General features: G+C 42.4%; 1 protein-coding gene across 7 annotated transcripts in view; it reads right to left on the reverse strand.

Annotated features, from left to right (window-relative positions):
- The window catches only part of MAMLD1 (mastermind like domain containing 1), a 253349-nt gene that overhangs the window by 41858 nt on the left and 184751 nt on the right, over positions 1–26740 (reverse strand). The window contains exon 1 of one of the 7 annotated variants that reach the window (XM_069015447.1): positions 19932–20001. The exons of the other annotated variants lie outside the window; for them this stretch is intronic. The gene's annotated coding sequence lies outside the window, so the exon portion shown is untranslated. Of the gene's footprint in view, positions 1–19931; positions 20002–26740 lie in introns of those variants that run through there. 7 annotated transcript variants of the gene reach the window in all.

Raw genomic sequence — 26740 nt, forward strand, 5'->3', positions numbered from 1 at the left:
GGTGCAAACTTGTTATGCACAGTCTTGTTTTCCACAATGAAGAAAATATTTTTAAATGGGTGTCGTAGCATTCAGCCAATCACTCTGGGAGGTGTATGGTCAAGCACCCAATAATGTTATACCACTCTTGCGAACAAAGATACATAAATGAGTCTGTAATTAATGAAATAATCCCATTTATCCTGGACTTGGACTTCTGTGTCGTTTTTCTCGCTGTCCCTGCAGACAACAGCGACAATGTAGGATGAGTTCCAAGGAGAAAAAAAGACATAGCCAAGAATGTACCTATTTTGCCATCCTACACAAGCAAGATGCATGCAAGAGGCCACATAGCATTTGCTATTAAAAAATGTAAAAAGAAAAAAAATCAGCAGCTTTGATACTTTTCAGGTCAGGCAGCATTACCAGACTCATTTGGTAGGCACCAACAGAGATCTGCCCTATCAAAACAAATGTTCAGAGCCTTCCCATCTTGTCTTTCCTTAGCAATTCATCTGCTTTCCGTATTAATGGCACTGTTAAAATGGAAATTTTTCCAGGAGAAAAATTGCCATTGACAAATGGATCTGGAAGAACAGGACTACTGCCTGCTCCTGTGTTGTGCTGCTAGCAGGAGATCTCTGTACAGATGCCTTGTAATTAGTCATCTGAAGACTTACAGCAATCACGTCACGCATATTGTTTGGCTGTAACTTCCACGTTCCATTTAATGACAAGTGTTATTAACTAGACAGCTGAAGACAGAACAAGTTCTTTGCCTCTTGGTTTTAAGCTGTAGCACAAGAGCACTTCTTTCATATCTGGCTGTAAATCAAGATCAATCTTAGACTCAATGCCTTTCCATCAGTATTACCTCATCTTACCTCAGTTTTAATACCAGCAGTATTGTTTTATATCTTTTTTTATAGTCCATTAATTTCAAAGTCCTATGGAACACTTTGCAGTAATTTTGTAGACTACATTAATTTCTCACAGCAATATCTAGGCTAGAGAATTGCAGATCCTCTCCACTGAGCAAAAAGTGATGTTTCTGCTACTTGGGTCTCCCAGGATTCGTAAGATACTTTTCTCTCTTCTTTTTCAGCCTTTAACAGTGGCACAGTTATGCAATGACCATAAGTAGAAGAAACAGGATGTATGTGTTCCTAAATTATGAGGTAGGTTTACAATTTACTAGATAACCAGATAAAACCCAGTCTGACACTTCTTTTCTGCTACATATTGTATTACATTTTTAATATCTCAGAACCTTTAGTCCTGTGGTTTTACCAAACTACAGGTGCTGTTCTGTCAAAAGGTATGCTTGGGGAATTAATAGCCTGAGGCAAAGCCTCCAATTAGGTCAAAGCTAGGGACAAAAATCTTTCAAATTCACAGAACAGTAAGAAACAATGGAATTTCAGTCTGAGAAAAAGGGCATTTTTGTTCCAAATGCTGAAGTACTTACACTTACTCCTCCAAAGAATAACAGCTCCAGCCTCCTGTGTGTGGCTGCCCCAAACTCTGACACCAGCACCCTTAGGTCTGCCAGCCCAGTGCCCTTCTGCTGACTGCACTGGAAAGTGATCTATTACTGCATCCAGAGCTCTCCTCTAGGCTTGGGGGGCACGAAACATTTAAAAGAGCAGTTTGAGGTTTCTCCTAAGTGGTATGAGAAACTGGAGCACTACTCTTAAAAAGGATGGAACAAGTGGGAAAGGAAAGAAACGTCCTGAATGGCTCCTTTCCTGCTCCTTTGATGTTCTCTGTCTTTCAGAAAATGAAACAATAAACAGGATATTGATTAATACAGATCCAAAAAAACCAAGCCTCACTTAGAGAAAAAAGATAATCAATCTAGTGTGTCTCACAGAAAGTGGGTGTAGATAGAAGTCTGTATAACAGTCAGAAGCAGAAATCTTTTGTAAGGCAGAGGAATGAATATTTAATCTGTTCCTGACTACTTCATGTTATCCCACCACTTTCATCTTTACCAACCCAGCACCTCTGCTATTCTCAGCGTGCATCAGTTGGAATATGAACACAATTCATTGGAAAAATGCTGTTTGTACACACCTGTCCTACTGCAGCAGGGAGATGACCAGCTCAGCATGCAGCTCTTGCTCCTGTAATACCTGCTCTTTGAACATGGCTCTCAAATTTACCCAGAGACCTTTAAAAGGATTCTGCATGTCAGTGGTACTATAAACCCCAAACCAAACAGAGATTCCAGCCCTGAAGGCCTCATTCTGTATAAAGCTGCTGAAATCTTGGCCTCAATGAAATAAATCATCAGTTGGACTCGATGATCTTAGGTCTTTTTCAACCTAAATGGTTCTATGAATCTATAAATATTTTGGGACGCTGACTTCATCAGGGATGACATTTCACTCTTTGTTCCTTCATTATTTGTAACTAAAGGAGTGGATTAAAAATACACAGGAGTTTGAGAAATTCTCTCTGCCAGAATATGCAATGCCCAAGTTACTTGGGTTTTAACCAAAGCAACTCTCAACTTGCTAGAGATACCAGTTCCCCTCTGTCCTAGAAGCAATGTTAATCACACATTCATCACTGCAAATTGACAACATAAATGCTGTCTTATGCAAACAATGTTAGAGAAGATGGTGTTCTTGCTGCAGAACTGAATTACACAGCCTTTTAAGCTTTCTACACTTCTCAGTTTTATGTAAACTCTAATTTCTAAGCTTTTGTTCTGCCTTGAAAGGTCACACGGTTGAAAGCCATGAAGCATAGCATGTGTTCCCACTGATATTAAAATACTGTTTACTAAATCATGCATATAAATGGAAAGAAGAAACTGTTTGCAACCTACTGCGTTAATAAGAGATGATTTATAAGACAACACAATTCCAAGTATCAACATGTGGAATGTAAAGATCTGATCTCAATCACACAACGTGATTTTTTTTGGCTGTTTTTTGAAGCAAAGTCTCTGCATTGCCATGCAATCACACCAACTTCTGATGACACTGTATTTGACTGATTAAACTCTTAATCGTGCCAATGCTTGACTTCAGGAATACAAGTGGTCTTTTTAGATTTGAGCATATGATTGCACATTTGCAAGATCAGGATTTCATTTGCATATTCAAATTGCAAAACTGCATCTTCCCTTTGTCTGGGTAAGGCCAACTATAGCTCTCCAAATGCTAAACAACCACCGTAGAGTTGGACAGTATTTTTAGCATCTCTGTGGTGCACTTCTATCTTTAGCTGCTGTGTTCACAAACAATCCCACAGGACACTGCATAGCTCACATAGCTCAGGCTCTTCACCACATTCCAACTTTTCTCCCAAAACATGGTGAAAGCGGAGTATAAAACAGATCAGTTCAGGACCTGCTAAAGTTTCCTAAGATACATTGTCTTGAGCAGAGCAGAACTATTTTCAAGCACAAAAACAATAAAACCTCAGCACGTTCTACTCTGGAGTGGTGATGGAGCTTGCTGTGACTTCCTCGGGGGAAAATACAGCTCTACACTCTGAGTTTGCACTGTGCAGATAAATCAAGTAGGACAGCGAAGGATTTCTGCATGCTGTTTCCTAGCAGGATGTGCCCATGGCTTCACGGCAAATTTCTGGTCAAAGCTTAACCCTGCAAGAGAAGTTAATAATTGAACTTGCCAAATCATCACAATTTCTAAATCCAACTGTGCCTTGTTTTTACAAAGGGGCATATTAAACCAGTGAGCCATTTTATTAGACTCATGCTCATGTAACAAAAACATGTGTTAGCTCTTGAGTGCCAAGTTCCATCCTGGAGGGTTACCAATCCCTGATACAGACTTTGTAGCCAGACTGCAGTTATCTGTCATAACAGAGGAGGTAGTTTGGAATACACAGGATGAAGCATGCTGCTCCACTTGGGAATACTTTACGTGGTCCTGGTCTCCTTGTAAAACTCTAGGGAGATGTACTGCAGTGGTGGAAAAAGAGCTGGAAACTTAGTGCTGGCTGTAGTGGGACTATCTCACAGAAGCCTCCTGGATGGTTGGAGCTCCCTCCTCCATTCCCTATAGGAACTTTAGCAATGGGTGCAGCACCAACATGCAGCTGCAGCAGCTGGGTCAAGTCTGAGTGCATAGGAAATGCTTTTAGAGTCATCTGCATAAGGCATTTCAAAACTACAGGGTTACCACAAGGAGAGAAAAGACTCATCAGGGGAATGGGAGTATTAATCAGATGATTGACCTTTGAAGCTTCTAATATGAAATGCTTTGCACACTGAGCTGGAGCTGCACATGGAGACAATAGCCTCCAATATCTTGATTTACAGAGGAAGTACTGATGAAATTCCATATATCCTGTTAATGGCGAAAGGAAGGGAGTTATGTAAAGGAACTATTTTTTTCATTAAGTGTCTTAGCTAAGCCTTGCAGATGAGCCTAGACACTTGGCTGCAATTTAATTTCAAGGGGACAAGATAACCTGAAAACCCTTAGAAAACCCTAGACCTTGTGAGTGCTTCACAAATGGGCTCCTCATTTCCTCATTTCACTTATTTTCTCTCCCAATACTACATTCCATCAAACACTCTCTTATTAGAACTCTTTAAATTATAATGGACATTCCAAACAAACTGTGCTCATTTGCTTCCTCTACCCTACCACAGGCATGGCTGTATGTCTGGGAGGTGAGAACTGAGGAAACAGTACCAGGGTAGAAGGCTGCTCCTTGGCACTGCAGCAGCACCAGAGCAAGGCTGAAATGCACAGGAGGCAGTGGCCAGGCAGCAACATGTACCGTGCACTATGGCTGCAATACACCATGTCTACAATATACATATGCTTTTCTGTTGTTGTTCTGGTCAGAGTTATGCTTTCTTTTTAAGCATAGCACAAGTTCAATTCAGAGTATAGCAGTTTTTGGTCTGAAGTGTTCAAATTACCCAACATGAGCATCAGGTTAAGGAGAAAACCAAAAAACCCTGCAGGTACTTTGATTTTTTTTTTTAGCCCCCTCTTAAAGGACTTATATTTTCAAATGAGCAGAGGCTTTCCCTCCACCAGTAGAGCAAGGCTGACATCCTGGGTTATAGTCCTTATCCTAGTAAGGGATCCTTAACTGAGAAATGTGGGTTGCAAGACTTGGCCTTTGCTAAGAAACAATGATATTACAGGAAAATTCACTGTATGCTTTTGAATATAAACACTTAATTACCCTTCTATTTTCTAATACAGACATGATGTCTGGAGTTGGACAAACACATTCTTGAAAGGTCAGAACACTTAAACTGTGTGTACCTAGTTTAGGATGAAAAAACCTGTTGCTGCTTTTTAGCTATGACATTTCAGTTTACCCACAAGAATTACACTACTTCCCCTAAAAGTTTTCAAGCTCGAGAACACGCTCTTCTCCCAGTGTCCGAAAGTGAAGACAAAACTCTTTTTCTACATAAATTTATTGCAGTTGCCACTGAATCCTGTGACTTATTGACAATTCTGCCTTTCCTCCAAAGGGCTTGAGCCACCAGCAGTCGCAGGTGCAGGGACGCCCTGTCCACGTCGAGGACAGGAGCTGGCTTGGCCGGATGGCAGCAAACGGAGAGCTGCTGCCCAGGCCAGCACACACAACCATTCACACCAAACCTTGCAAACCTGAAGGAACAACCTACGAATTCTCCTAAAGCACACAGCTGGAGGGCAGGTAGCTCTTCATTTTTTTTCTGAAATAATGGGAAGAACTTCCTCTTTCAGCTACCGTTACATGGGTTAGTGGGGATATAACTGCTGCAACCATCAGGAAACAACTGTCACGTCTGGATGGCACTATGGAGTATTCCTGGGGAGCTGCAAGGACCTTGCAAACTGGGAACAAAAGTTTGGATTTCCTGGAAGTGTTCTCATCTGTCACTAAGCACCATGTTGTGTCCACCTACAAGTTTCAGGGCATTCAAGGAATAGAAGGGGCACCAGTTTAACCCTAGCCCAGAGAGGGGATGTCCACTTAATTTCAACAAAGCTGCTTGAGATCACTTCATCACTTCAGACCATATTCCTTCCCTGGGGCTCAGAGATCCCAAAGCCCAGGCCTCACTGAGCTAGCTCTGGGACTAATTAGCATGGGTGGGCACTGTGTAAATGCAACCCACCTGGCTGGGCCATGCTGGGACCTCAGCAGGACATTGCATGTGCTGTGCCCAGGCAGTCTCAGCAATCTCAAGTGGAATTGTACTGAGAGAAAGCCCCCCTGAAGACATCTTAGGCACGGTAAGATGACTGTCCTCTATAAGAAATGACAGCCCCTCAGGTGGAAGTAGCTGAACTCCAGCTGAGAAGCGCTGGCTGACTGCAAGCACAATGGAGATTGAAGAGGGGAGCCTCTACAAAGTGGCTGAGGGTAACCATTTTATTTCACATTGGCACAGAGGCCGTCAGGTACTGCTCTGTAGAAGGAAGTGAAACTTCTTCAAAAGGACTAGCTTGAGTACTTCCAAGTGCTTACCACAGCTGCAACCCCTCATCTCCATCCGTACCTATTCAAAGCTCTGCCAGGACTGTAACAGCATTTCCTGCATGCATCATGACCATCAATATGCATTTCACCAGCCTCCCATTCCCAAGTTCCTATAAGTGGGCCTACTTCTCTTCTGAAGCAAATTTTCGGCAGTGTGCCTCCTAGTTCTCAGCAGCACCACTGGTTCCTCACCAGGGCACATACCCGGCCCTGTGCACTTCATCCCACCCCTGTGGCTGCTCTGGAGGAAGAGAGCTTCAGTTCTTCAAAACTAACTTGCTTCCTATTGAACTTGCTTGCAGAGAAATTGTACCTGGTTTCCTGTGCTTCAGTCACTAGATTTACCAGACATGATGTAGGAAATGGGCAGGAAACACCAACCTTATGTATAGCAGCAATTCTTCCCCTTCCCTCCATGACATGTTTGAGTAGCATACCAAGACCTGACCTTGCACTTTTTAGTGCAGCCTTTCTTACACAAACATTTGAGTCAGATCTAGAGCCAAAAACAAATAGAAAGCCAAACACATTGCCAAACACATTCATTTTTTTAAATGAAAAAGGCTGAGACCCTGTTTTTTACCTATTTGTACTTGAATCTAAAACATACTGTGGATTTTTAACTGCATGAATTTGGTAAGATCAACAAAAATTAAAAAAACTCAACCTATTTTTTACTCCTTCTGATACTGGTGTAAAAACTGTTAAAGAACTGATATTATTTGGGCTCTGTACAGATGTGAGAGGTCCCGATGCACAAAAAAGGTGTACTATGATTAAACACATTTGTTAGGAGGTTTCAGCTGTTATGTTTCTCCCTTTTACAGTCATCTTCACTTTGATTTAATTTAAAAATCTAATCAGAAAACCAACACAGAATTAGTCCTTCACCTTGTTTCTTTGCACAATCATTTGGACAATGGACGTATAATAGCACTGCTCTAACCTGGCAGCATTTTATATTTACTTTATCCAGGTGTAAATGACAGCCTAAAGAAAAAGGAATTGTAATCAGATACAGCATGTCTTTCCGTAATAAAACTACCTCTCTTTTCCTCTTGAGCACCTCAAGTTGAAATACAATTTCCCTCTTTTGTTTCCCCATTCATTCTATACGAACAGGGACAGATAAATGTCAAGTGTATCTTTAAAGGAAAAATGCACCACAATTTATCAGTCCTCCAATAAAAAAAAAAATCTCCTTGTTCTTGCATTTGAAATACTTTTTCTTAGTACACAACAAGACACCAAAAATAACACAGGGGAGAAACAGGGTGACATTGGGGCAGGCTGTTGATTTACGGAAGTTTCTGCTCCAGCTGCGCCCTGTGTGTTCCCTTACACGGCGTTTCCTGGTTTCTGTGAGACAAATCTGCTCTGTAACAAGACAGACAGTAAGTCAGAAGTGTCAATATGAGCAACTCCCTGAAAACAAACTTTGCTCATTTACAATACAGCGTTTCTAGTGCGGGACATGGAACTGCACTGCAGGGAAGGAGCTCACGAGGCTCCTGTGAGCGAGCTGGGCCCACAGCAAAGCAAAAGCCCCACTCCTCAACTCTGCCAAAAAAATGGGATTCCTGGGAAGAACGGCGAGCTGGCCAGAAGCTGTGTCACCAGGTTTGCTCAGCAAGCAGTTGCGCAAGATGAGATTCTGCTCGTCACTAAGTGCCCCCACTCCCAGGGCTCAGGGTGATGGGGTGCCTCTTGGGATGGGGCCAGGACAGGAGGGCACCTTGGGCAGCTCTTGCACAACAACTCTGAAAATCACGGGCTCTTCAGGACTGCCCATTTCATTATGCCAAAATGGAGCTGTTATGGGATTCCTAGACAGCTCTCACATTGCCATGGTCTGGATCTTTCACTGACCCACATTAGTTTTGGGTTTTCTGAAAGAGGCCAAACTTTTTTTTCCCTATAATGTGCAGAAGCTCACTGATTGAATGGGAAGGAAGGAGAATTAACCTCAAGTACATTTCCACTATTTTCTAATGATTTGTGTCTAGCTCTTAACAGCAATCCAAGAAACAGGAGGAATTTCTATTACTCCTTAAAAACATGCATATCTCCATATAAGAAAACAGTGGCAGCCTTCACCAGCACATAGTAAGCTCCTGGCTTCTGAAGCACACAGCTGTCAAGCAACTAAACACTTTTAATAGAAACCTGGTCCATTAACAAGCTGAACCATCAAGCAGTCACGCAAAAACAGCAAACAACCCCAGGAAGAGCTGCTGTCTTTCCATGCTGAACAAAAAGCTATTTACAGTAAGTGAAATAATGCAGCTTCTAATAGTGGTTTGCCTCCCTCTCCAATGCATCTGCCAGCTTTCCCTTGGTTCCTGATGCAAATTTAAAGAAGCAAACCTTGCCCTTGTCTGTGCTCACCTGTTCCTGGGGGTTCTTTTGCACAGATGTCCTCCCAGCACCCATTTTGCCACATTCCAGTGCCAACTGCAGATCTCATCGGGTCCAGGCTCTCTACTGCCCCATGCATCAAACACATTTCTGTTTGGGTATCTCAGTGCTCATCAGTAATAGTTTTTTGCAGAACTTGGGCTTTTCCTCTCTGAAATCTGTCTTGAGGATATTCTATACTCAGAACAATCTGTTTTCACTTTTATACCTGGACCTGAGCTGGTGAAATAACTGGAAACTTTGCTGCTGATTTCAGTGGGCATTTCTCTGTGTATCCACTCACAGCTTGCTCTTTTGATCTTTTTGATCTCCACATCTTTTACAATAACACCAGCACTTACCCTCACTTTCCACATACCTGTGCATCTAGACATGCACAGAGATTTTATTGTTTCTGCACTCTCCATATTTGACTTCTTTCAAACCCCACGTGAAATACAAATAACTGCACTACACGGAAGAGAAAGCACATGCTGAACACAAACATTTATAATTCCAAAGCCTTAGACAACAATTGAGATAAACCCAGCATCGATGGCAGTACAAGCTGTGCTGTGTGATTCAAGGGGGGTCCTCAAGGTGCAATTTGCATTTAATGCTTCTGCCATTAGCTCAGGCTTTAGGTGAAACAAAACACCCCACCTCATTAGGCAGGTGGAATAAAATGAAGGTGAGCTTTACAACACTCCTACTTGGTGTGGGAAGAACCACACTCACTTGACAGGCAAGGTGATGCTACATCCTGTGACAAAGATTTAATTTCTGTAATTTTTGTTTCTGAAAAAGGATTGCCGCCCCCCCCCACCCCCCTTCAGGTATGTTCCCGAAGGCATTCTTAACAACAGCAAATCTGTGTGCAATGCTCTCCTCAAATCTTTTGCCTTTCACATATAGGCCAGCTGCTCTCCAGACACAGCACCGGGCTACAGAATTGGGCTGCTCTGATTTATAACTGAGGCGTTTAAAATAAGGCAATCTAATTATCGACTTGATAGCCCACAATGTCTGCAGTCAGCAAAATGTAAAAAATGCAAAATATTGACAGGACCAGACAAATACATAATGAGGGAGTTATTAAAATGCAAATTGCATGCCTTCTGGTACTCCTGTGGTGCATGGCACAGGACCCCAGAGCCTGCATCCCTCTAGCTCTGTGCTGGTTGGGAGGGAGAAAAGAAACAGAGCTGGGGAAAATGAATGGGCAGAGCTATCACAGGCCAGTTGGATGGGACTCCTTATCATAGGGGTCCTCCAAAGAAAGACAATGACTATATGGGAATAGGAGGCATTGCAAGAACAGGCAGCCCTGCACACGGTAGACCCCAGACTTTTCCAGGATTTCAGAAAGCTCCTGGAGCAGAGGGAGGCCCAACAACAACAGTTCAGTGCCACAACTGTACATCTATTTTGGGGAAACAGACAGAAGTGAAACTTTTTGCAAGTTGGTGAAACTTGATATCAAAATGCATGAAAGGCACTGCATTAAAATTTATTAAAACAAAAAAGTTCAAAGAAAGGATGTAAGAGAAATCCTCTATCCAACCTGCTCTGGGATGCTAACACCTGGCTTTATAGGTTGATATGTTCAGAAGAAAAAGTTCAGTGCCCTGATCCAGACTGAGAAGTCCTAGCTGGAAGGTGAAATAGGGTATTGTTACAAGGCATAGAATTCCTTCCCTTCTCATCTCTGCCCCCCACTTTTTCTTCTCATTTAAATAGCCTTCTGATCCTGTGGACTGTCTGGTATACGCTTATTATTTTACCTTGCAGACACATTCCTTTAAGTCTGAGGGCTGTGTATGTGTCTAGATGTCTATAATAGAACAAGTAAAATAATACCATTCCCAGCTGGGCTGGATGATCTAAGCCCCCACCAGGAGAAAACTTTGATGCGTAATATATTTTCATGCAATGCATTTCAGTCATGTTAATATTGCTGTAACAACTTCTAAAAATGATGCCAATATAGACAGTGATACCTAATTAACAGGCAAATTCTAAGGGGGAGGTTAAATGCTAATTTTACACTGGCATTTAGCCTAAGAACTTCATTATGCCATCTTCTATTTTAAACTGTAGCCATCCCACCTTGTGCTGTGCTGCTGCCTGTTCTCAGGCAGTATTGCGTGGAACACAATAATTCCTTGCAAGACAGACAAGGTCGCAATGGCTGGGGCTGGGTACCTGTCTGAAACCAGGAGAAAAGCTGGTCCCTGCCCCCAGGAGCCTGCAGGGACTCTGAAGCTGAGATTTAGCCATGCTTGGAAGAGGGATTTTGTGCAGGGCATTAAAGTGATGGCTGGGACAGATGGATGTAGCTACTCAGTGCTCCTGAAAAGGCATCAAAAGGAAAAGGACACTGCAGCAATACAATCCTCACTGAATATTGGCCCTTCCCAGTACCTGGTTAGAGTGGCCGTGGGCAATGTGGGGTCAAGGCAGCCCAAGGTTGCTGAGCCTCCCACACCACTGGTGAGCAGCACTGATACAAACCAGTTCTCTATCTCATCTTTCAGATAAATAAAATCCAAAATAGATGGAGCTTAAAACACACAGACAATGGCAAAGGTGCAGAAAAATACTACAAAATACTTGAACTTACAGCCAGGGGCTGTGGTAAAGCTGTATTGGATTTGCAGAGAAATTAGATGCCTCGTTAGCTGTGGATAGATGCACAACTGCCCAAATTTAAACTTCCTCCTTTCCCCAGCTCACCACAGTCATTACAAATCATGCGGCTGAATGAAAGCTGAAAAAGCACTCAGAACTTGGCAGTTTTGCTGCGGTGAGTCCAATAATAAATGAGGGACGAGGGGTGGCAGCACTGATAATCTTAATATCAAAAACACATTTTCTGCAAAGCAACCTACTATTGTTCATATGTAAAATACATCATGTTGCTAGGAGGGAACAAACTGTCCTGCAGTTTATAGATAGTCATTTTATTAGATTCCCCTTGATTGTGACTCAAAACCCCACACAATCCACACACCCTTTCTTTTCAATAAATGCACAAGATATACAACATGGCTGGATTATGTTGTGCCGCTCTAGACAGCGGTTTCAAGTGCAGAGTTGGAGGTATATTTCTACTGTGTAGCATCACACATAAATTATTAAAAAAGTTAAGGAATGAAAGCAGAGCAAAGCTTCATCTGCCCAACTAAAGTCAGTTCCTGAAACATGCTGAGCAGCATCCCCTGTTCTCAAATCAAATGGGCTGGAGGCAGCACAGTACCCAGGAGCCCTGGTCCCCACGGCATCTCCTCCTGGTCTCCCCATCTTTCTCCCTGAAGCAATTAAAAAATCCTGAAGGCTTCTTGGCAAGCCAATTTTTCTCTCTCCCTCCCTCTGAAGTGACAGGAGCTAGGTGGGGTTTAGTTTTGTGAGCACTAAACCTTTTTCCTAAAGCTAAAAATGTTTGTATAGATGCAAACAGCTTTGACCATGTGCAGGAAAATCTAGTGCATTGCTTATCAGTCAATTTGGCTTCACACCAAGAGTAACACACTGCTATAAAGGGCCAACACAGTGTGAAAAAGGAGCTGTTCTACTAGAATACACTCCGTTAATTCTGGTTGAACTGACATTCTCCTAGGACAAGAGCTCAAAACACATTTAGACTGTTGTACTAAGCGTGGCAGGGAATGGAGCAGCAGGCTGGTCTCTCTGATGTCACTAAACAAGAGGCAGACACCCTCCCCCCTCCCCCAAAAAAATCAATCTCTTGAGAAAGCAAATGTGGGATAAACTCTCACAGCATCATCTTCCACCAAAATAAAATACCAGGTTTTAAACAAAAATCCCCGCCACCGTAGCAGGGAAAAAAACCCTGAAAAGTCAAAAATTCCAGCCTCGCTACACTTACTGTAATTGTCCTTTATAAGAAGAGCCCTCTAGTTATGTGAAATGACATTGCCTCGGTGCCCTGGGCTCCCCGCGCTCCGCACAGGAAGGAAGCAGACACACATCTCTTTAAGAGCCGTTTCCTCTCTGCTCTATTAATTTCGGAGATTAAGCAAGCCACTCCTTTGTGGCATAACAGAGCAAGATAGAGCCATTGTGTTTGAGGAGAGTCCTGCTCACTGGCTTCCTACCTTTCAGCAGGGGGATGCATTAGCACTTTATTCTCAGATGAAACACCAGAAAACTTCTAGCAGCCCTAAAACCCCCTTATTCTTAAATTACAATTTCAGCACAGAAGAGGCCAGAAGCCCCATTCCTTCCCCCCCCCCCCCCCGATGAAGGTTTCAGTGTCTCACTGACACAGTTCAGGATGTGAAAAAAACAAACCAGTTGCATCAGATGAGGAATTCTCTTTTCAAGGGCCCTGAATCAACAGGATTTATTTAATCAGGATTATTTTGCCTGGACCCACACATCCCACCTCCTGTCCCTCCCTGCCATGTTGAACCTGAAGCACTAAATTTACTGCCTTTTTTTTTCCTCTTCTTCCTTTAAAAATTTATACACTCTTTTTGCTCTTTTGCCTGCACAAAATCCCTTCAGCTTGTACCAGATGCCTGATGACCTTTAATAAAACGGAGGCCATCGCCTCTCCATTTCAAAGACTATCAACACATCTCATGTTGGAGCCTGGGATTACATGGGCAACCAAAGCAACCACCAGGTGACCAGAGCCTCAGCTATTCCTAAAGTTTTTCTCATGGAAGAAGAGAGAAGCAGGAGAAGATTCAGCCAATGCAGGGTAATTTGGGATCCCCACTCCAAGCCTGGGCTTCCACATTTCCTCCTAAAGCTCGCTTAGATGTTTTATCCTCAGCTTTCCAGGTTTCCTTCCAGACTGTTAAGCAAACGAGGCTGGGAACACAGGACCCTTTTGGAGTCAGCGGCCATAGGAAATACCACTTTGCGGGGGCGCACAAAGCTGCAGAATCCTTGGGACATGTTCACATTTCTTGCAGTGTAAACACGGCCCTTGCTAAACAGAAATGCCATCAGCAGCGAACAGATATCTTCAGGGGGAGGGGGGAAAAGATAACACATGCTCAGGGCTTTTGAGCAGCAGCAGCAGCAGCAGCAGGAGAAAGAGCGATCTCCTGGCTGGAGCAGGAGCATGTGAGCCAGAACACTGTTTGTACTGTACCTTCCCTTGCAACACAGAGTCAGGAACACAAAACCCATCCAGATAAAACAATCTGCCTATTCAGCAGCTTTCTTTTCATGAGCTGCTTCATCTTTGCAGGCTGCCCCCCCCCCCCCCCCTTCCCCCTCCCCGCTTCCCAGTCGCCAACTGAAAACTTCAGAAAGAAAAGAAAAGGAGAAAGGAGTTGTTCAGACAAAGGGCTGATTCTCTGCGAGGGGAGGGCACACACACAGAAAACACGGTCACGGTGTTCTGGGCACAGTGCTGGCACGTTGCTCTGCCAGGAGTTGTAGGAGTCTGCTCCCCAGGCTCTGCTTCAGGTTTTGGGACCACGCATTTAGAAAAAAGGAGGGAGCTGTAGCTCCTGCGCCTCCAGCAGCAGCCTCCTGGATGTGTTCCTGGCCAACACTGCAGCTCGGTATTTGCACCTCTGCACCTTCTCCCAGCAGCTGCATGGGGCATATTCCTCACAAGGTTTTGCCCGGCTGTTGTCAACAGAAATCTTAACCCCATCCAGAGATTTTTCCTCTGGGACATTCCCTTGCAAAAATCAGTTTGGTGGGGTTTTTTTGTTGTTGTTGCTGTGTAGGGTTTTTTCGTTTGTTTTTTTTTTTTTTTTTTTTTTTTTTTTTTTTTTTTTTTCTATTAAACAGAGACACTTCTGGTGTATGAATGTAAATCACCAGTTCATATTGCAGAGGTGACTCAACAGCAATTTAGATGCCAACATGTAGTTACTTCTGGATGGAGCAGGATGTGATTCAGCAACTACAGGCAAGTAGCAGTGTATTCATTTAATCTTTGAAACTCCTTTTTTTCTTAATAAATTAAATTAAAATTCAGTTTATTAATTTTTACTTTGTTGGTTTTTTTTATTACAGTCATTATTGATCTAACATAACTCTTCTCTAGTATTCAGAAAACCTATGAGGAATTGTAGTATTGCCACACATCAATTAGGCTAAAAATCCTCTGCTTGGCATCACATTTGGCTTAGCCTCTGAAAAGCTTTCTTCTACATTTTATCAAAATTTCACCCAAAATGCAGCCCCCACTGCAGCTGTTTTACACCAACAGCTGGAAGCAGCTTCTCCATCGCTCTGTCCTCTTAGGACAGTACCAGAGCAGGGCACATCAGGTGGTGGCCCCTACTCCACGGGCAGAGTTTGGAGGATCACAGCCACCTTCCACCCACATCTGAGCTGCTGGGAACAGCAGACGAGGCAATTGCAAAACACAGGTGAGATGTTTATTTTTTACTATGTTCTTTGTGAGGTACAGAAATGGCTGCACTGAACATATCAACCTACAAAGCTGAGCTGGAGAAGCCCTGGTTAGCAGTGATGATGCAGAACGTGCACAAGGAGGCTGGGACAGGCCCAGTGCTTGGATGTGCTCCTCAGCATCTTCCCCTGAGCAGTTCTGAGTGCCCTCATCGAAAGAAGTGTTTACATTTACACGGTGCTTTGCATCAAGGTTGGCAGGGGGGAAGCAAACTACCTGAGCAGTCCTGGAAGATCTAAAAGGCAGGATTTATTAGTTTTAATACTAAAATATTAAAAAATCTACCCTGATAATAAACTCAGGGGCTTTGAGTCACGGCAGAAAGAGACAGGGATTTTTTTTTAAAATGCAATTTTGGAGTTTAGAAGCCTGGACTAAGTGACAATATTAAAATCATCAGTTACAGCAACCCAGCTTCCAACATACAAACCTTTACTCACATCATCTATACGGGCAAATCTGAATCACTTATTGCCTTTGTGTCAGCCTGACTACAGAAACAGACATGCTCTTTGCCACCCACTTTGTGTCTGGCTGTACTTCCCTGTACCACTTCCAAGGATTAAGGGCAATTTGGTGACAGGGAAGGTCTGGACCAGGACTTTGCATTAGAGAGAATATCATGCTTATTGACAGGTGTTTTGGTCCCCAAATCTGGAAAACAGCTCCCCATCTACTTACAGCTTGCTGCAAAACAAATCTGCACCGGATTAGTTAAAACCGTGAACTTAAGCCGTTTGAATAAGAACCCTTTTTCTGAAGTGCAATAATGGCCTATTAGCTTTCATTTAAATTGGCTCCTAATGGAGGTAAATAAAATGAAAAGGATTGTTTTCACCCTGCCTGCCTAAATCCCAGCACATATATGCTGGTGAGCAGTCACTACACCTTGTTCAGACAAGACCCGAGTCCTCCTGATATAAATTCTGTCCTGAACAGTTCACCTTTCAGATGTGTTAAATCTCAGCCCTGCCATTAATTAGTTACCTTCATATAGGGTAAAAGCAAAACACAATAGAAATAAACACAGGCACTTTGAGGAAAGAAGAGGAAAAAAAAAAATTAAATTAACCATAAGGCATAATTGCTTCAAAATTTGGGTGTTCAGAAAAAATTACCAGTGTTTCTTTGCACAAGAAAATATACTTCTAATCTTTGCAAGACAAAACCAGGAGCAAGGAATTAAGCAATGAGCTAAAAATGGTTCAACTCTAAAAGCAGATTGCAAAGCGAAGGGGAAAACTCCCAGGGAAAGCTGAGAATGAGGTTTCTTAATCTTACTCTGAAGGGTCATAAATGTGCAAGCTCAATACCTCACAACCCTTTTTGAGTAAATAAAGGTTTAAAATGTTCTTTCTTTAGCGTGACTGAATTCCTTTCCAATGTGACCTCAACATGCCATTCCTCTGTCTTTATCTGCCGACACAGCAGAGCTGTTGACCTTTCACCAATGACCTGAGCAATCAATAAACAGCCCACAAACTATCTCCACAGAAATGCTCCACCGACAAGTTCCTCCCTTGCTCTCTGCCATTCCTGAACTTTTCCTCAGGCCCTCGGCTGTGCGTCAGTGTGACTTAACAAACAACACGGGGCTCAGAAATACATTTTCTTGGGCATTTCTTATCCAAACATATTAAACCTGTAAGTGGTTTTGCTGTTGTTTGCAGTGCCACAAGCTGCTTTCATGTTACTGTAGGATCTACAAGATCTCTGCCTCATGCTAAGCATTTTGTCTTGACTTCCAAGGACAGAATCCAAACTCAAAATAACTCAAATATGCTCAAAAGATAACAAATAATAATAATAATAAAAACTTTATTAAAGACTTGCCCAAACACCAATTGGCAAAGTTTCACCTTAAAGAACACCATTAAACAAAAAAATTAACACAGTCTGTTACAGATGCCTGGAATAAGAAGAGAAATTAAGGCAGGTCAGAAAATGCTAGTGTTACTATGGGTGTCTCTCAGATGAGTTCAGTGCTATAAATTCTGTTGTACTGTCACATTACATGAAAAAGGATCGAAGGCAACTTTTCTATCAATATGATTTATGAAATCCTGACTCAAACAGAGCCATATTTTAAAGGTGTTTCAAAATGGGGAACCAGTCAAATGCTGCAATATGTTTTACTGGGGTACAGAAGAGAGAACAATCATTCCCTGCAGTGCTCACAGCAAACACACCAGAGCATTGATTGAGATCTGAGAAGCCAAAAGAATGAAAACTATCAGAGATCAGCCATAAGCAGAAATGAAACTAATTAGCCCATAGAGTCTTTATCAAATTGAGTGAACACAAAGGTAAAGCAGAGCTGCAAGTACTGGAAAAGGACTTAAGATCATTAAAACTGAAAGAATAACAGTTTGAAGAGCTTTTCCCCATGACAACTAAAATGCTTAACAGAGTTTCTCTACATATACATACACTCATCTATATAAACTTCTTAGTCTATATATATTTTTATAGATACAAAATCTAAGGAAGAGTTTGCAATGGCTCTTAAAACATTAATAATATTTGCTGATCCAAGATGCCTAAAGTTTCAAAACCCAATAAACCTGCTAAAATTTGCTTGAACTGCTACTTGCTTGTATGCTCAATATACTCCAGGAGACTGATTTATTGTTTATCTCCCCACCATTAAAAAAAATATTGGTAGTATGATTACAATTGTTTTTTAAATTGTTTTCTTACATTAATAATGTAAATCAGTACTAAGGGAAGCATAACATGGTATTCTTTTACATAGATTTTTTTTTCAGTCTCTCTAACTTGAAAATATGGTCACTGGACATTGTTACAACCCACTAATGACAAAGATTAGGTCTTTAAAGGGCAGTGGCAGCAAAATTTTCATAGAAGTGATAAATTGATTAGCCTGCTCGTTGCAGAAGTGAGTGTTTGCATTATTGCCTGCACTGCAGAGAGCAGCAATGTGCGCAGCAGCTCTGGGTTATTTATTTATCCTTAATACAAACAAGCAAGAGTGGTTCAAATAGCACTATTTAACAGATTACCTTAACGGATCAATACAATATTCCACTGAAATTAAACTTCAAGCAGACAAGAGCTATCAAAGCCTTTAAATAAAAAAACCCCCCTTGGCCTTCTTGTAGTATCTAAGTCCAGATCTTACAGCCTGATCCCCCAGCAGGATTTCATGGGTAGAAGCCCCTGCATTTCACCTGGGCTGTTTCATGCCTGGCCAGGGTGCCTGTGAGAGCTGCTGAGGCTCTGTGTGAGCACAGGAGCTGCCTGCACCAGGCCCCAGGTATTTCTGGGGCATCTGCAAATAACTTGGTGAAGGGAAAGAATACACTCTTCAAACTTCTACACATTACAGCTATGTCTCAGTGTAAGAGTGGGAGTCAAACCTCCTGTTTGGGATTGCTTAAATAAACTGGCACAGATTTCCAGCTGGGCATCTCTCTTGAGTGGTTTGTGAGTGCAGGATGCTGGGTCAGGAAGGAAATGGTGTGACTCTACTGGACAAGGTACACAGAAAACCAGGAGCCCTTGGCTGTCAGCCCCGGTCCTCACCTGACTCACTGTGACTGCATCACCCCACAGTGCTGCACAATCACAGTGCTCTGACAAGAGGATGAACTGGAAATAATATAGTGGAAGAAAACGCAAGCCCACCTTCCTTTTCTTTACCTCTCAGGACGTACAGAAAGCCCTTGAGATCCCAGCACTCTCCAGGTCAAAGCTGTGTGGGAATACCTGAGCTGTGCTGAGTTTTTTGCTTTAGCTTTTTGTTCTTTTAGTTTTCTTCCTTTTCTTTTTTTTTTTTTTTAATTTTAATCTAGATGGAATGAATTGAAAGTGCTGCTTAAGAAGAAAATAAGGATGTAAAACTGGAGAAGCACGATAAGTAGGTATATTAATAAACAGGCTTCTAATTTCTTATCTTTGATGGTATTCAGTACTATTTTAAATATTCTCAAAAGAATCACAAACATACAGAAGGTCATATATAAAATCCCTGATGAAGCAATTTAATGCTAAATTAAAGCTGAAACTAGGTAAGCCCAACTCTTGGGATCTTGGGTATTTTCAAAGACTAGAATAGAATCAACACTACCCAAGAATACCGTGTGTTTTTCAGATTTTTAAATAATTATTTCCTAAATTTAATAGAGCAGGTCTAGCTGGTTCTTACAGCTTAGCAGGAAACAATTTAATTTCCAAGCCAATTGTATATTGACAGTTGGCAACAATGGGTTTACTTTACAAAAAGAGAATGGGAAAATAGTTGTGCATTTCTGAAACACTTCCAGAGAATTTCCTTTGAGAACACTATGAGTGAAAAGTATACAAACAGGCATTAAACATGAATGTAATTTAATAAATATCCACTCCGCTATATGGTGTGATAAATAGGTAATAAGAACGTAATACAGGCATTTAGCTGTCAGCTTCCAAAGGAGCTGGAAGCTAAAACAATAATACTTTCATTAGACTCTCCTGCCTGGCATCAAGAGCCAATTTCCACCTATTAATATGGATTTCTATTACCTGCCTTGTGAATACTGTTAACCCATTTATCAAGCAAGAAGCTGTACTTTTGTCACTTATTACAAGCAGAAGGATTGCTAAACCATGTCACATTAGAGCATCAGATTAAATCATTTGACCTAGAAGATATTCCACTTACATTTAAAAAGGAAAAAAACCCACTGCAGCCCTGCTCCTCTTACATCCAGTAAAACCTCTTTTAGGACCAAACCTTTCCTTGTGGTGTCAGGAGGAAGGGGGGGGGGAACAAAAATCAGTCTGCAGACTAATTGTAAACTGGGTGCATGTGTAATTAAACATGCCTCATTGGTTCTCTTGATCTGTCAATAGTGGGTAGGAGGAGGTTGATTTAAGTTAAACGACTCAAGTCTTATGAACATTTGTCCCTTTCTGTGTCCTTTAAGCAAAGCATCATTGAACAGAACCACAGCCGAATACGAGGAGCTTGGAATTAAATGTTTACTATTCAGATTACAGTGGTGCCCAGAACACACCGGGCACTTTTCTAAGCGCAGAGGGAGGTGCCAGGACAGGTCCCTTTCTCAGCTGCTGATTTCCACCAAGAGCACACAATCCCCCCACCCTGAGCACGGAGTCCCTCTCCTGCTCCTCTCCCCCTGCAGCCGTGGAGATGAATGGAGGGACGACGGTGCTATCGCAGAGATGATAGGCACACAGCTATTAATCACATGTTTGTTGCTAAACACACTAAATTCCCACTTTCCCACAGTGCCGAGGTCTCCTTGTCCTCACACCCGGCTCTCAGCTGCAGTGAGCAGCACTCAGCAGCTAATGGGTCCAAATGAGCATTTTAGCTTTAGCCTCCCTGTACCTCCCTGCTCCACCACTCACTGCTCGATAGGGTATCAAGACTATAAGTTTTTTCTTGCTATTCCCACTGGATCAGATTATAAAACATGTCTGCTGCCATGCCTATGTTAAAAGCTCCACAACATGCACCTCACCCACTTTCTCTGGAGCAATGACCCAGGAGCCGTACTTGTATTCCTCCCACTCTACACAGCTCAGCTACAGATGCCAAAAATACTTAAGACCTCAATCCACAAGGGATATATACAGGATCCAGTAAAGCCGCAGAATGCAAGCAAAGTTTCTGAAGTTATAATACCTCAAATTTTCTGCTCTCTGTTCAGTAGAGTCATTGAAGATACTGAAATTGAACTGGGATCTCTCAGCTTTCCTTGCCTCATTCCCTACTGCTGAAAGACCACACACTTGGTCACTTGACTTCAACCACTTGGTGCTCGGTTATCCCCCTCACCTGGCTATTCTTGTTTCAATTCAATTTTGTCAAACCACTGAAGTCTCCCTCTGTGTATCTTTTTGTAAGACTTCCACACAACTTCCACTCCTGGCACAGCAGAGACCTTCCAGCACCACATGTTCCAGTGGGGCCAAGGGCCTCCAAAACTCCCACTGAGAAAAGAACATTTCTCTTCTCCTTCCCTGAAACCTTGCAGTGATCCTTAAGTTAGTGAGTTACTCAGAAGTCATTGAGTGATCAGGCTGCTCATTATATTCCTCAATGAAATAATTTCCACAAGTAATTCTCAGTGCAGTACTACAGGTTAGCTAATCTTACATCCTCTTCAAAAGACTGGAAGAAGTTCTGCACCTTTGTGAAACAGATTTTTAATTCCTCTCATACTCTCCGGTAGTAGTTTTATCCCATATTTTACCATTTTGCACACTGCAAGTTCATCCATACCCATTTATTTCTCAAGTGGTCCTTTAATCCTTTTCTGTTCATGCTGCAGCTCAGCACAAGGATGGGGGTATCTCTATAAACCATGTGCTCAGGAGGCTCTATCAATATGCACTCTTGGTGCAAGGCAGAAACATATTTCTGCTGAAGAAGAATCAGAAGTTGGGGTCAGACATTTTATATTTTAGCCAGATTTTGATAAGACATATTAGGAATTCATAGGGCTTTTATCATTTTCAACAGCAAGAGGATTAGACCCTACACTGACAAGAGCAAGAACATCAATTGTTAGAAGAAATATGTGCCACACTGAAATACAGTAAAGCACCTGAAAGACAAAATGTATTGTCTGATAAAAACACTCTAAGCACTTTCAAATTCAACCCAGTGATGACTTGCCGAGTCAGTGCTTCATTTGTCTGGCAGAGTCAAAATTACAATGACTTTTGTTCCAACACTCAAAAATGCAACAGACGTGCAAAAGGAAGCCAGGATTTAAACCATGGCCTCACACAACAGCAAGGATTCAAACTATGCATAGTATACCGATGCTTAGGCCATAGAGAAGAAAGGAACAGTAAGAATCTTTATTTGGATTCTAAAATTTTATGCAGCAAGCTTGCAATGCTGACAAAAAGACCAAAGAATTTTTTTTTTTTTTAAACCCATATTCAGGAAAAGGTAAAGATAGTGTTCAAAAAGCCCCAATCTCCTTCTGAAGAAAGACCCCAAAACCAAAAAGAATCTCAGTTTCATCCTTCTTTTCCCTAAAATATTCAGTGCTGCAAATGTGTTACAAACTAAATGACTTTTTGTACAGAACTTCTAAAACCCTTGACTTTTAATAAGGTCATGCATCATTTGATTTTAATTACAGATTTTTTTATCCCTTAAATTTGACTAAAAATGATGTGATTTACAAAGCAAACAAGCCAGTTAAACAAAGCTAATTAAATTCACTAGAGACAGCCTTGCTTTTCCCCTCAGTGAGTGTTTATTTCAGCTCCCAGTGCTCTGATAGCTCCTGACAGCTTGCTGGGACACAAGAAAGAAGTAGGTCAGGGTAAGCTGGAATCAGCAACAGAGGATCCCATTAGACAGGCTTGTAGGGTAATACGGAGATCGAGGAAGTGTGTGATGTAGTGACAGTGTTAGAGACACATAACAAACAGCCTGAGGACAGCCTCCAGCAGAACCGGTACATTTATCTTCTCTGTGTTATAATGACCCCTCACACGGCTTATCCAGGCTGTGATTTCTCGTACAAGAGGTGCTGTATAAACCTAATGACAAAAACGTGCTCCCGGCCGGGCGGGCGGTGCCGAGCCAGGGGAAGCACAGCGGCTCTGCTCCCACGGAGCCCCGGCCCACCAGGACACGGAGCTGCCAGCTCCTGGGGCAGGTGGCTGTCCCTGCACGCAGGATCTGCCCCCCACCCGAGCTGGGAATGCGAGGAGGGAACTCACTGTGCACAGAGATCAAAGGACAAGAAGACTGGTTTCTCCTAACCAGCTTCTAAAACATTATACTGATGATGGTGGTGGCAGTGCCTACACTGGATCTGAAAATACCAAGCACCCCAAAGTAGCAAGAAAAGCCACTGTGGCAGCTGGGGAGTGCAGCAAAACCCTGTGAGGGGGCACAAAGGATACCTGCTCCCCACTGAGCTGTTGTCTGGGGGCTCCTGGGGAACCAGCACCCGGTCCTTTTGTGCCATTGGATGAGGCAGGAGGGCTTGGGTCTGTCTCCCCACACCACAGCACCTCTGCCTTCGGGAGCAGCAACTGGCAGGAACAAGAGGCTGAGAGAGTTGTGGCTTCTGCTGGTTCTCCCAGATGGGTTTGCTGTGCAATGAAGAAACATCAGCAGAGCCAGGGAGGAGAACATAATCAAAAAGACCAAAGTGATCCCCATCGAATATAAAATGCTCTGGGTACCACTGTATTAGATGATTTAATGTAAGGTGTATTTTTACCACACGTGTATATACCCAAATACTTGCTAATGCAACTCTTCCTTCCTGAGGAAAAGTATAAAAGCATGTCATTTAAGCGCCTGGGCATAAGAGCAGAAAACACACCACCATAAACTCTGCAGTTTTAATATTAAGTCAGAGGCAAGTGGAAAAGCAGAGCCCTAACTCCCCTTGTTCTTGTGACTACTGCTCACACCATTAAGAGTTCAAAGTCTCCCCACCACCTCTGGCAGTGCTGTACATGCACCAAACATTTAAATTATGAGAGTCCGTTTCTCAAGCTCACACACAGCCAGAGATATTCTCCCCAAACCCAAACTGTGTGGCTCACATTAAAAGGAGAGCACAAGCATATGCTGTCTCAGAAAATAGGTACCTTCAACAGGAACAATTTGAATCGCCATGGGCATAAACAAACACAAACGGAGAATGTTGTTTTATTTTGTTCAGAGCTCAATACATTCACTCTGCTCAGAGATGTCTCCAGCATCCACTTTTCTTGAAGTGCCTAAGTTACTTGGTTTGCAGCAGCAATGGGGGTCATCCCACTGAAACAGGAGTTTCATTTTTCTCACCCTGACTTCATTTTCCCCTTTACTCAGTAAGAGTGCATCATGCTCAGCATTTATCCCCTTCTTTGTTTCTCATTACAACCTTTATGCAGCACAATCCCCATCCTGCGGCAGCTGTGCTTCCTGTTCTTCAGGGGGTCACACTGTGTGGTCACTTGCACCCACCCATTTTATGACACCACACATCCCTTTCCTGCAATTTTTCCTTAAGCAGACAGTTCCACTGACTTCCCAGAGGTCTGGACTGAGTGACGCCTATTTGCTCCACCCCTGAGCATCGAGGTAAAATCCCAACCTAGTTCAATGTCCTAAAGAAAAACATGCATGTCCTAATGAAAATATGCATTAGGATAAAAGCATTAAAATAAAGGAAGACAATGAGAATGATCAGAGCAGCACTGCCTGCAAGGAAGGAAGGAAGCTTTTAATAGCACTAGAATATAAAATTGATTTGTACACATATTTGATAAAAATCAATACAATTAGCAAGTAACTGAATACTAGAAAGGGAAATTGATTGCTCGAGGGCCCAGAGGACTCAGGGCAATCAGTCCATTCTTCTAGCTCCTCCACTCTTAATAAAAATTTACTTTTTCATAATCCTGCCTGAACTCTTTGCCCATTAATAATGCTGCTAAATAGCTCTTCTTTTAGCACTATTATTGCAGACCTGCTTGAATTACATTTGGAGGCAGTTTCGAGTGGCATGTCCTGGCCATTTTGCTATCTGCAGCACAAACCTCCGAGCAAGAGCATAAAAGAATACGGGCTAATGAACGGCAGCACAGACACACTTGAGAAGAGCTTATAAATTTAAGTACCAAAGTTTAAATAAACGGATTACCATAGAATTGATTTGCTACATCAATTTTGTCAGCTTTTGCTGATACATCATTCCTGCCTCAAAGGAGAAGAGCCACCAGTTTGAAACAACTAATTAAGCATTTTGAACCATGGCCTTACAAGGGGAGTGGGGCTGCACTGCTCTGCTCTCCTGCCTTGCTTCTTTCACCTAGTGACTCCTCACTGCAGCATTAAAATCGTTATTCCACGTGAAACAGGAGGCTCAATTTACAGTCAAATCTAAACAAAATGAAGTGGCTTCTACACCCACCATCTCTGAATGGATTTCAGTTTCAGGCAAGGGCATCTTCTCTTTCTTCTTTAAGGTAGGATTGGAGGAACTAAAAGGCAATTGCTTTTCCCCACACAGAAGGAGGGAGGCTCCCGGCAGAGCCTCCCAGGTGAGGGTTTCCATTACAGTCAACCAGCTGCACAACCAGATTGAGGATGCACACAACTCGTATGCATCTACAAAGGAGGCTTCTCTTTCAAAACACCAGATGCCTTCTCAGACAAGAACTTTCTCAGATGTTAAGCTTTGTCCACTGACTCATCTTGATAGGAAGCTCTTTAAACCAAAAACTATCTTTGGGCCCTCAACAGGTTCCCTGCCAGTCTGCAGTTCAGGGTGACACGGCCTTTGCTGCAAACCAGGACACTGATTTGGCAATAAACTTCAGTGTGTACTTAAACAGAGCTCTATGAGCAGCCCTATCCAAACCAAAGGTAAACAAATAATTTTTTCCATATTAATGAGACCACTTGCATGCTTACAATTCAACAATATAATTTAAGCATTTTCTAATGCAGTAAGTCATTGAATTGAGTAAAATCATATATGCATCTCATCATATTCACTTCAGTAGAGACTCTTATTCCAGAAATCTCAAAACACACTTATTTCTCCAGTGGTCCAACCAGACCAATGACTTAACTGGGCCATTGTATCAGCCTAAGGAAAGGTCCATGGATGCTTTGCAACTCAATTCGCAATCTGTGGGGATACCTCTGTAAGGGGGAAGGGAGGAGAACAGCCTGGCAGGGCACCAGCCTAAGTGATGCCTCACTAAATTCTTACGATGTTCTTACTCCAAAGTTTGTCCTGCTGCTTATTCTTACTAAGAAAAGACATTAGTCTGGACACAGAAATAGAAACCTGAAATTATACAGTTTCAGTGCTGGCCTTCTTTGTAACCATGACCAAACTACTTTAATCTCATTGCTTCCGTTTCCCTGCCTTTATTAATAAAGCCAAGGGAGTAAAACTTATTTCACCTAACTCATACATCTTTTGCAAAGATGAAATGCTTGTTCTCTGTAAAGTACTTGGAAGATGAAAGACGTCAAGTAAATATTAATCATAGTCACCACACCTACCAACAGGATCTTCAGTATGCTGATTTGGATCCGTGCTTGAAGAGGCTTTCTTTGTGCAATTCAGGAACTATGCTTTCTTGGAGTAGTAGAGCTGAATTAAAGCTAATCAGGAATTCCCATGTTAATCGGCCTCCTAGCATTCAGAAGATCATAAGAAGGATGATGGTTCCATTTCAAAAGACAGCACAGTGCCACAGAATGAATTATATCAAACTGGCTGAAGCCCATTTACAGCATGGTCATGGAGGAAACTATTGGAGTTCATCCACCGACATTCATCTCGGGGCATACACACTTGTAAATCAGCTCCTATTCAGTAATGAAATGTCGAGTGACTCATTCTTTCTACATTTGAAAAAGCTCTCAGAGAGAACCAAAGAGTCTTTTACTTTCCTGTCTGCCTTTATAAACACTGAATTACATCTCCTTACTTCGGGGAAGCTACAATGCTTCAG

Source organism: Aphelocoma coerulescens, chromosome 4A (assembly GCF_041296385.1).
Source record: "Aphelocoma coerulescens isolate FSJ_1873_10779 chromosome 4A, UR_Acoe_1.0, whole genome shotgun sequence".
In the NCBI taxonomy this organism is placed as follows: Eukaryota; Metazoa; Chordata; class Aves; order Passeriformes; family Corvidae; genus Aphelocoma; species Aphelocoma coerulescens.